General features: G+C 45.4%; 1 protein-coding gene across 1 annotated transcript in view; it reads left to right on the forward strand.

The window, feature by feature from the left end:
- Positions 1–12,119, forward strand: part of PRIMA1 (proline rich membrane anchor 1) — a 97,850-nt gene that overhangs the window by 73,122 nt on the left and 12,609 nt on the right. The gene's annotated exons all lie outside the window — the stretch shown is intronic.

The following is a 12,119-nucleotide window of genomic DNA, read 5'->3' on the forward strand; positions in this document are numbered from 1 at the left end:
TCTCCCTAGCACCCCCCCAAAAAAAGAAAAAATCTCTCTTCCTAGCAAATTCTCAAATTTCAGAACCCCCCCCCCACTCAAACCTCCCATCTCCCACCAAAAATCCCCCCTCCTGTCACAAATCCCCCCCCCACTCCAACCTCCCATCTCCCAGCAAAAATCCCCCCTCCTGTCACAAATCCCCCCACCCTCCAAAAAAAAATGTTCCCCTCCTAGCACAAATCTGCTCCCCCCTCTACCATATCGCATCTTCTAGCACAAACACCCCAAATCCCCCTTCCTAGCACAATCCACTCCCCCCATCCCCCCACCAACACAAATCCCCCCAATTTACCTTTCCTACCATCCCTCCCCCTAATTTCCCCTCCTAGAGCAATTCTTACCGCTTTTCCTCTAAATTTCCCCACCGACGCATTCTTTTCCTTTTTCTAATTTTATATTTTATTGTCTTTGGAAATTGGAAAACAAATTGAAAACTTTTCTAATTCAAATTTGAAAACTTTTCAAATTCAAAAACTATTCAATTTGAAGATTTGAATACGAAAAATTAAACGAATTCCAAAAACGGATTGTGTCAAAGTAAACCCATGGCATGGTGTGCACCCTTTCAATGCACATAGACCTGCGTGCCCCCTTTCAATGCAGAGGGACCAGCTTGCCCCCTTTCAATGCACAGGGATCAGCGTGCCCCCTTTCAATGCAGAGGGACCAGCTTGCCCCCTTTCAATGCACAGAGACCAGCGTGCCCCCTTTCAATGCACAGGGACCTGCGTGCCCCCTTTCATTGCACAGGGACCAGTGTGCCCCCTTTCAATGCAGAGGGATCAGCGTGCCCCCTTTCAATGCACAGGGATCAGCGTGCCCCCTTTCAATGCACAGGGACCAGCATGCCCCCTTTCAATGCACAGAGATGAGCGTGCCCCCTTTCAATGCACAGATGCCAGCGTGCCCCCTTTCAATGCACAGATGCCAGCGTGCCCCCTTTCAATGCACAGATGCCAGCGTGCCCCCTTTCAATGCAAAGATATCAGCGTGCCCCCTTTCAATGCAGAGATACCAGCGTGCCCCCATTCAATGCAGAGATGCCAGTGTGCCCCCATTCAATGCAGAGATGCCAGCGTGCCCCCTTTCAATGCACAGATGCCAGCGTGCCCCCTTTCAATGCACAGATGCCAGCGTGCCCCCTTTCAATGCAGAGATGCCAGCGTGCCCCCTTTCAATGCAGAGATGCCAGCGTGCCAAGCCCCCCCCCTCCCCCAGACCAGTGCACTTACCTGTAGCGACGGCTTCTCTTCAGTCCCCCGGCGTCTCCTCTAGTCCTCAGTCCTCCTGCCTCCTCCTCGGCCAATGGCATGGGGTTTGCCTTTGCGCTTCCTGATTGGCCAGGAGGAGGATCTGTGTGACAATAGCGAATTTTCGTTCGCTATTGTCACACAATGGGTGGGCTCGGGGCTTCTCTGAAGCCTATTAGAGCCTCTGGCTCTAATCAGGTGACTAAAAAAAAAAAAAAAAAGCCCCATTGAACTCCATGCGTCCGGCAGATTAGGGGGCCGGATGCATGGATAGGGGGGCGGCGCCCCTGCGCCCCCAACGCACCGGCCGCCACTGGTCAAACGGATAAACTGATGGGACTTTCTGACTTTATGCAGAAGTTCTCTGACCACTTTCACATGCCGAGCGCCTGAAGTTTGTCCTTCATTTCGCCTGATTCTGCGATTTCCTGTTTTGTTTTGGTGACACAGAAATGAAGTTTGACAGTGCGTAACAAAAGCCAGCTACTCTTCTCAGTGAGAAAAGTTCACGAATGGCCGAGGATATTTTTAAACCAGAGAAAATCGCAGATGGGAAAATTAAGCCGTGTTTATTTAGATTTAGCATCAGATCCAGGAAACTGACATTCAAGGATGAATTACAAACAGGGCCGGCTGACGTCAGGCAATCCAACTCTCTGATCGCTGGTATAAACAATTATTTTCTCCAGGTGATGTGCCGATACATTGCTTTGTTGTAAGACTACAACGTGGCAATAGCCATGATATTTCTATCTACAGAGTGTAAAACAATTGTATTATGATGGTGTCCAGTGGTGGGTGTAGTGTTCTATATATAGAGTGTAATAGAATTGTACTATGATGGTGTCCAGTGGTGGGTCATGTTGGGGGTGTAGCGTTCTATGTATAGAGTGTAATAGAATTGTATTATGATGGGGTCCAGTGGTGGGTCATGTTGGGGGAGGGGGGGGGGTGTAGTGTTCTGTGTATAGAGTAGAGATGGGCAAACAGTTTGGCCCGAATATTGGCTGTTCACCCATTCGACGAACACCTGAATTATCACAGCGTTCGACCGTTTGTTCGACCCCCTGAATGACCACAATGCACTGCGCCGCTGCACAGTGCATTGGAAGCCCTGATTGGCTGAAGCAATTAACCACTTTACCTCCGCTCACATGGAGGCTACTGCGGCAAAGTGGCGCGATCCCGTCCCGCCCCTTGTGGGCGGCGCTCGCGCGCCGCCGGAGGCTCGCTCCCGCTGTGTTCATTCACAGCGGGAGTCGGGCCAGCGGAGGAGCAGCGACGATTGCCGCTGCTCTGCCCCGATCGTCGGGGATCGAGTCTGGAGATCCGCCCGCTGTGTGTAAACACAGCAGGCGGATCTCCATAGTGACAGGGACTGACAGATCGGAGTGTTCAGCATAGCTGGACATCCGATCTGTCCTTCTGTCACTCAGTCAGTCCCCCCCCCCCCACACGTCAGTAAGCACCAGGCATACATTAACCCCTCCCTCTCCAATAAAATTAACCCCTTCCCTGCCAGTGTCATTTTTACAGTAACAGTGCATATATATAGCACTGATTACTGCAGTAATGTCACTGGTAACCCCAAAAGTGTCAAAAATGTCAGTCAAGGGTCCGATCTGTCCGCCGCAATGTCGCAGTCCCGCAAAAAAAATCGCAGATCACCGCCATTACGCGTTAAAAAGAAAAACACCAAAAATGACAGAAATCTTTCCCTTAGTTAGTAAACGCAATAACTTTTGCGCAAACCAATCAAAATACGCTTATTGCGATTTTTTTTTTACTAAACATAGGTAGCAGAAAACAAATTGGCCAAAAATTTAAAACAAATTTGATTTTTACATTTTTTTGGGGGGGAATTTCATATAAAAAAATGTGAAAAATATTGTTATTTTTTCAAAATAAACGCTCTTTTTTTGTTTATAGCGCAAAAAGTAAAAATCGCACAGGTGATCAAATACCACCAAAAGAAAGCTCTGTTTGTGGGAAAAAAAGGACGTAAATTTCGTTTGGGTACGGCGTCGCACGACCGCGCAATTGTCAGTTAAAGTCGCACAGCGCTGAATCGCAAAAAGTGGCCTGGACGGAAGACAGCAAAATCCTCCGGTGGTAAAGTGGTTAAAGCTTTGCCCAATCAGGGCACATAGCAATGTCAGAGCCATGATTGGAGAAAGTAATGATGACTATCCAATCATGGCTCATTGCTCTTAGTCCCGCCCCACACTATAAAAGTATTTTTTCAAAATATGTAGTGTGATATCGGCATGGAGAGAGATAGAACAGGGCTCTGTTCAGTGCTACTTGAGAGCCCATGTGCTATAGTGTGCTATTGTGCTTCTATTGTCAGTGTAGAATATCAGTGTAGTGTGAATCTAGTGATAGTTCAGTCAGTGTGAATGTTGTTACCATTAACTTTTACTTAAGTGTCAGTTTATATTGTCAGGGCAGGTTTACTGCAGTATAGTTCAGTGCGTTGCTGCACATTTAACGCAGTATATTTCTGTGCGTTAGTGCACGTTTAACACTATATTTCTGTGTGTTACATGCCATTTAATGCAGTAAATTTCAGTGCGTTAGTGCACACTTAACACAGTATATTTCAGTGAATTACTGCACATTTAACGCAGTATATTTCAGTATATTAGCGCATGTTTTACGCAGTATTTTTCTGTGCGTTAATGCACGTTTAACGCAGTATATTTTAGTGCATTACTGCACATTTAACCCAGTATATTTTTGTGCATTAGTGCATGTTTAATGCAGTATATTTCAGTGCATTACTGCACATTTAACGCAGTATATTTTCTGCGCATTAGTGAACTTTTAACGTAGTATATTTTGGTGTGTTACTGTATGTTTAAGGCAGTATATTTCTGTGCATCAGTGCACATTTAATGCAGTATATTTCTGTGCATTTGTGCACATTTAATGCAGTATATTTCTGTGCGTTAGTGCATGTTTAACACAGTGTATTTTAGTGAGTTACATGCCGCTTAATGCAGTATATTTCAGTGCATTACATGCCGTTTAAAGAGGAAGTAAACCCTCCTCTGACACTTGTACCTATTGGTAAGCCTATAATAAGGCTTACAGTACCTATAGGTACTGTAAATATCTCCTAAACATGTACCGTTTAGGAGATATTTACCTTAGATGCATCCAGTGACGTCACTGGCGCATGCGCTCTGAAGGAACGGCCGCTCGTGCCGTTCCTTCAGAACTCCGTGCCGTGACCGTCGGCTCCCGTGCGCATGCGCCGGAGTGACGTCACCGCGGCTCCGGCCAATCAGATGGCCGGATGCCGCGATCCCGGAAGATGGGCGACGGGACATGTCACGGGCGGCACGGTGGGGGCCTGTTCTAAGGTAAGTATTTCATAATGAGCTAGTATGCGATGCATACAAGCTCATTATGTGTTTGTCTTTCAGGGTGAAAAAGAAAAAAAAAAAAAGGGTTTACAACCTCTTTAACGCAGTATATTTCTGTGCGTTAGTGCCCGTTTAAGGCAGTATATTTCTGTGCATTAGAACATGTTTAACGTAGTTTATTTCTGTGCATTAGTGCACGACGTTTAACACAGTATAATCCAGTGTGTTAGTGCATATTTAATGCAGTATATTTCTGTGGGCTACATCCTTTTTAATGCAGTATATTTCAGTGCGCTAGTGCAGGTTTAATGCAGTATATTTCTGTATGTTAGTGCACATTTAATGCTGTATATTTCTGTGCGTTAGTGCACATTTAATGCAGTATATTTCAGTGCGTTACTGCACATTTAACGCAGTATATTTCTGTGCGTTAGTGCAGTTTTACTGCAGTATATTGTAGTCTCAGTGGAGTGTGTCTGTATAGTGAGTACTTAGTTAAAGTGCACCTAACACCACTTTCCATTGATTAAAGTGCATCCACGTACACATTTCCACATCTTTATTACATTTTGTTAATAAGCACCTTCCCATCATGTCTGGGAGGCCACCAAGGAGAGGCAGACGTTCCCAGGGCACTGTGAGGGGGGGCAGCAGCGTATGTGTCCACAGGAAATGGTGGACATAGTCAGTCCTCAGGCAGGGCATCATTTCCTCTGTTTAGTGATTTTATCCGTGCTATACAGCCACAGCATGCAGAGAAGGTGGTGGACTGGTTTATCAAACCATCCTCATCCTCCATCACCCAAGCAGAAACTAGTGCACAGACCAGTGCATCTGCAAGAGTGGTTAAATCTGCCTCCTTGTCCAAAGTTATTCCTGCCATAGCCCCAGCATTAGGCATGGAGGAGTCAGCTGAGTTATTCAAACACAGCATCAGCCACTTGCTCCTTGACGATGCACAGCCATTACTTGATTCAGATGTGGGTTCTGAGGTTAAGGAAGGTAGGAATATGAGCCTACAGAGAGGGGAGAACACTGGTACACAAATTGGCATTCAGTGCTGCTGGAGATTTTGTTACTGATAATAGAATGCGTCTGTCCACAAACTCCGTTGACCATCTGATATTTATCAAAATGAACCAGTCCTGGATTACCAGCAGCTATGAAGCCCTTGATGCCACTGATTAAGTGTTTTTGGGATGTATAATGTCTGCACGACTTCTAGGCTGCCTAGTGTTGTGGGTGTTGATTTAATCTGGAAGAGTCTTTTTGGTGTAGGTTTTATGGGCACAATTAACACCCAAAGACCAATTTTTCCTCACCTATTTGATAGATGCATATCATTTAAATTTTTGGCAGAAATGCCAGTTCTTGCTTTCATCAAGAGTACCTCTAAAGGGTTTCAGTGTGAAGGCGCCACAGACTCCCAAAGGCCAATTTGTCCGCACTGGTTTACAGCTGCATATCAATGAAATTATTGACAGCAAGGCAATTCTTGCATACATCAAGAGTACCTCTATAGGGTTACGGTGAGAAGGCACCTTCGACACCCAAAGAACAATTTTATTGCACCTGTTACTTCTATCCAAAGTCTGCGGAAGAGACACCAGAATTTATCCAAAAAATCTCTAATCTTGTTCCCAGTGCACTACATTGTGGTCTCATCATACAGACTGGCTCCTCAAGCTTTAAAAATGCAGATATTGCTGCAGCAGCTTCTATACATGGTACAGACGTGCCACTTTGCAGGTGACTAAGGGGACCCCCCAGACACTATATTGAAAGGAATTTTCATTTTTATTGTTATTTCTCATTTTTATCATTTAATTTTAAGCATCAGTAAATCACTGCTCATTTAAAATTATGTTTTTTAGAAACCTTTTTTTTTTTTTATACATGTCCCCCAGGGCAGTACCCGGACCCCTATAGCCATTGTACACCCAATTACTTGCATGTAAGACTTTAAAATGGGCACTATGGATTTTTACAGCTAGAGTCCCATAGACTTCAATAGGGTTCGTTATTCGTTTCCGAACTTTTGCAATGTTCGAAAGTGATGGTGCCAGTGGTGGGTCAATGGCGGGGGGTGTTGTTTTCTATGTATAGAGTGTAGAAGAATTGTATTATGATGGTGTCCAGTGGTGGGTCATGTTGGCATTGTAGTGCTCTATGTATAGAGTGTAATAGAATTGTATTATGATGGGGTTCAGTGGTGGGTCATGCTGGGGGTGTAGTGCTCTATGTATAGAGTGTAAAATAATTGTACTATGATGGTGTCCAGTGGTCGACCATGTTGGAGGTGTAGTGTTCTATGTATAGAGTGTAATAGAAATGTATTATGATGGTGTCCAGTGGTCGGCCATATTGGAGGTGTAGGGTTCTATGTATAGACTGTCATAGAATTGTATTATGATGGTGTCCACTGGTGGGCCATGTTGGGAGGTGTAGTGTTCTATGTATAGAGTGTAATAGAATTGTTTTATGATGGTGTCCAGTGATGGGCCATGTTGCTCTTGTAGTGTGCTATGTATAGACTGTCATAGAATTGTATTATGATGGTGTGCAGTGGTTAGTCATATTGGGGGGAGTAGTGTTTTATGTATAGAGTTTAATAGAATTGTATTATCATGGTATCCAGGGATGGGCCATGTTGGCGTTGTAGTGCTCTATGTATAGAGTGCCATAGAATTGTATTACAATGGTGTGCAGTGGTTGGTCATATTGGGGAAGTAGTGTTCTATGTATAGAGTGTTATAGAATTGTGCTATGATGGTGTCCAGTGGTGGGTCAGTTTGTGGGGTGTAGCATTCTATGTATAGACTGTAATAGAATTGTATGATGATGGTGTACAGTGGTGGGTTATGTTGGGGGTGTAGTGTTCTTTGTATAGAGTGTCATTGAATTGTAGAATGAAGGTGTCCAGTGGTCGACCATGTTGGAGGTGTACTGTTCTATATAAAGAGTGTATTAGAATTGTATTATGATGGTGTCGATTTGTCAGTTATGTTAGGGATGTAGGGTTCTATGTATAGAGTGCATTAGAATTGTATTATGATGGTGTCCAGTGATGGGCCATGTTGGGTTTGTAGTGTTCTATGTATAGAGTGTAATAGAATTATATTATTATCATGTCCATTGGTCGGTCAAGTTAGGGGTTTAGTGTTCTATATATAGAGTGTAATAGAATTGTATTATGATGGTGTCCAGTGGTGGGTCATGTTGGGGGTGTAGTGTTCTATGTATAGAGTGTAATATAATTGTATTATTATTGTGTCCAGTGGTCGGTCATGTTGGGAGTAGAGTGTTCTATGTATAGAGTGTAATAGAATTGTATTATGATGGTGTCCAGTGATGGGTCATGTTGGTGGGGTGTAGGGTTCTATGTATAGAGTGTAATAGAATTGTACTATGATGGTGTCCAGTGGGGGGTCATGTTGGGGGTGTATTGTTCTATGTATAGAGTGTAATAGAATTGTATTATGATGGTGTCCAGTTGTCGGTCATGTTGGGGGGTGTAGGGTTCTATGTATAGAGTGTAATAAAGTTGTATTATGATGGTGTCCAGTTGTCGGCCATGTTGGGGGGTGTAGGGTTCTATGTATAGAGTGTAAAAAAGTTGTATTATGATGGTGTCCAGTTGCGGGCCATGTTGGGGGGTGTAGGGTTCTATGTATAGAGTGTAATAAAGTTGTATTATGATGGTGTCCAGTTGTCGGCCATGTTGGGGGGTGTAGGGTTCTATGTATAGAGTGTAATAGAATTGTACTATGATGGTGTCCAGTGATGGGTCATGTTGGGGGTGTAGGGTTCTATGTATAGAGTGTAATAGATTTGTACTATGATGGTATCCAGTGGTCGGCCATGTTGGTGGGTGTAGGGTTCTATGTATAGAGTGTAATAGAGTTGTACTATGATGGTGTCCAGTGGTGGGCCATGTTGGGGGTGTAGTGTTCTATGTATAGAGTGTAATATAATTGTACTATGATGGTGTCCAGTGGTGGGCCATGTTGGGGGGTGTAGGGTTCTATGTATAGAGTGTAATAGATTTGTACTATGATGGTGTCCAGTGGTGGGTCATGTTGGGGGTGTAGTGTTCTATGTATAGAGTGTAATATAATTGTACTATGATGGTGTCCAGTGGTCGGCCATGTTGGGGGTGTAGTGTTCTATGTATAGAGTGTAATAGATTTGTACTATGATGGTGTCCAGTGGTCGGCCATGTTGGTGGGTATAGGGTTCTATGTATAGAGTGTAATAGATTTGTACTATGATGGTGTCCAGTGGTCGGCCATGTTGGGGGGTGTAGGGTTCAATGTATAGAGTGTAATATAATTGTACTATGATGGTGTCCAGTGGTCGGCCATGTTGGGGGGTGTAGGGTTCAATGTATAGAGTGTAATATAATTGTACTATGATGGTGTCCAGTGGTCGGCCATGTTGGTGGGTATAGGGTTCTATGTATAGAGTGTAATAGATTTGTACTATGATGGTGTCCAGTGGTCGGCCATGTTGGGGGGTGTAGGGTTCTATGTATAGAGTCTAATATAATTGTATTATGATGGGGCCCAGTGGTCGGTCATGTTGGGGGTGCAGTGTTCTATATATAGAGTCTAATATAATTGTATTATGATGGGGCCCAGTGGTCGGTCATGTTGGGGGTGCAGTGTTCTATATATAGAGTCTAATATAATTGTATTATGATGGGGCCCAGTGGTCGGTCTTGTCAGCCTGGTGATCCTGCCAATAACACACTTCCTTTTCCCTTAATATCTACACTAATCTCTTCATTGTATCTATGGAGGGAGCCATGGTACACTGGTTGGACTTCATTTTGTTCATCTGTTACATAGTGGATTGATTGGATTAATAGTTGGAAAGATAAGGTTGTTGGTGCTTTCAGCTCACAGGAAAGGACACAGCATTTCTGGCAGGATCAACAGGTATTTCCTGTGCTTGTTAAAAGTGCTCTTAGCTTGAAAAAAAGAAAACGAATGCAGCCGCCACATCTAATGGCTGTTAATGTGCAGCATGAGACAATTTAGTATTTCGTTTTTTATACTCTTTACGGATCTGACAAGATCTGCCTGTATGTGGGCACCGTGATGGATTTCTCTGATGATCACTTCCATCTGTCAGGTCATGTTAGAACTCCGGCAACCGGCCGTTAAAAATCTGCGCACTCTTCCCTTCCACCGCTATACCGCTCCGAGCGTAAAGGTGTCCTCCGACCCTGAAAGGGTTTATGAATATTCATTGGAAATTGTGACAGGCTTTCCCACCCTGCACGCTCCAGCGCACTAAATCCTCACATTTATTGCAGCGCTGGGAATTGGAGTGAGGAGAGGGGAAGAACATTGGTGCGATGGCACCCCGGCTTTTATTGTGATTGATGACAAGGCAGATGGTAGGAGCCCGCTAGTTTGCTTAAATATGAATAATAAATCTCTCCCAGGCAGGGAGGGGAAAGAATGGAGATGATAGGCGGCTAGAAATGCAGGCCTGGGGGTGAGGAGCGCACGGTTCTGGGGGTTCTGGCACATTCTCCTGTCCCCTGTGCCGTGTTTTCTCCTTTCTATGGCTTTTTATTACAATTTTAAAACTGAACTCCAACCAGGGGGCAGACTGGTAACTTTCGGTCCAGGGGGAAAGCACAAACCAGAGGCCCATGGTGCAGCAACTCGGCCCCTCTCCCACTCTCCTTCTTCCCAGCCTCCTCCTGATCCCTGTTCCAGGCTGAAGCTCTGCTCCAGGTACTCTCTACTCGCCATCCGAATCCGGGTTCCTCACCTGGTCAGCAGGGGGCAGTTGGGGGGAGCTGGGACAGCTCAGTCGTGGCTGCCTGCAGGAGGAGATTCTCCAGTGGGGCATGGAACCGGCCTCTGCTCAGACACAGTGTACACCATCCATGCTGGTTGAAGTCCTGCACTCCGTCCTTGTCTTTATCCCGCACTCAGTCGGTCAGCAGTGGGGATTTTTTTACTGCTCTTCACCAGGAATCCTATAGGCATGTCTGTGGCAGAAGCGGGGCAGCCTTTTTACGGGGCATCAGAGCGGCCCAGGGGGGCAATTGCCCCCCCTGCCCCCTGACCCAGTCCTCCACTGACCCCAACATTCATTTAAGTACACCCATCAGCAATAACTTTATGACCACCTGTTGAGTAGGTCTCCCTTTCTTGACCCATCAAGAAATGGAACCGGCCTCTGCTCAGAACCGGCCTCATGGAACCGGCCTCTGCTCAGACACAGAGTACACCATCTATGCTGGGGGGAGTCCTGCACTCCGTCCTTGTCTTCATCCCGCACTCAGTAGGTCAGCGGGGGGGATTTTTTTACTGCTCTTCACCAGGAATCCTATAGGCTTGTCTGTGGCAGAAACGGGGCAGCCTTTTTACGGGGCATCAGAGCGGCCCGGGGGGCAATTGTCCCCCTGCCCCCTGGCCCAGTCCTCCACTGACCCCAACATTTATTTAAATACACCCATCAGCCATAACTTTATGACCACCTACTGTATTGAGTAGGTCTCCCTTTCTTGACCCGTCAAGAAATGGAACCGGCCTCTGCTCGGACACAGTTTACACCATCCATGCTGGTTGGAGTCCTGTGCTCCGTCCTTGTCTTCATCCCGCACTCAGTAGGTCAGCGGTGGGGATTTTTTTACTGCTCTTCACCAGAAATCCTTTAAGCTTGTCTATGGCAGAAGCGGTGCAGCCTCTTAACGGGGCATCAGAGCGGCCGGGGGGCAATTGCCCCCCTGCCCCAGTCCTCCCCTGACTCCAACATTAATTTAAATACACCCATCAGCCATAACTTTATGACCACCTATTGAGTAGGTCTCCCTTTTTTAACCCTCAAGCCATGGACTCCACTAGAGCTCTGAAGGTACGCTTTGGTATCTGGCACCAAGCTCTTACTAGCAGATCCTTTAAATCCTGTAAGTTGGGAGGTGGGGCCTCCATGGATCAGATGTGTTTTTCCATAGATGCTCCATTGGATTGAGATCTGGAGAATGTGGAGGCCAAGTCAACACCTCAAAATCGCTGTGTTCCTCAAACCGTTTCTGCAGTGTGGCAGGGCGCATTATCCTGATGAAAGAGGCCACTGCCATCAGAGAATATTGTTTCCATAAAGGGGTGGACTTGGTCACCAACAATGTTTAGGTAGGTGGTACGTGTCAGCTAACATCCACATGAATTGCAGGGCCGTCTTTAACCACTTCAGCCCCGAAAGGCTTTGCCCCCTTAATGACCAGGCCATTTTTTTGCGATTCTGCACTGTGTTATTTTAACGGACGATTGCGCGGACGTGCGACGCTGTATCCAAATAAAATTGATGTCCTTTTTTTACCCACAAGTAGAACTTTCTTTTGGTGGTCTTTGATCACCTCTGCGATTTTTATTTTTGGGCTATAAACAAAAACAGAGCAACAATTCTGGAAAAGAAACAATATTTTTTACTT

Source organism: Pelophylax lessonae (genome assembly GCF_965119305.1).
Source record: "Pelophylax lessonae genome assembly, chromosome: 13".
Taxonomy (NCBI): Eukaryota; Metazoa; Chordata; class Amphibia; order Anura; family Ranidae; genus Pelophylax; species Pelophylax lessonae.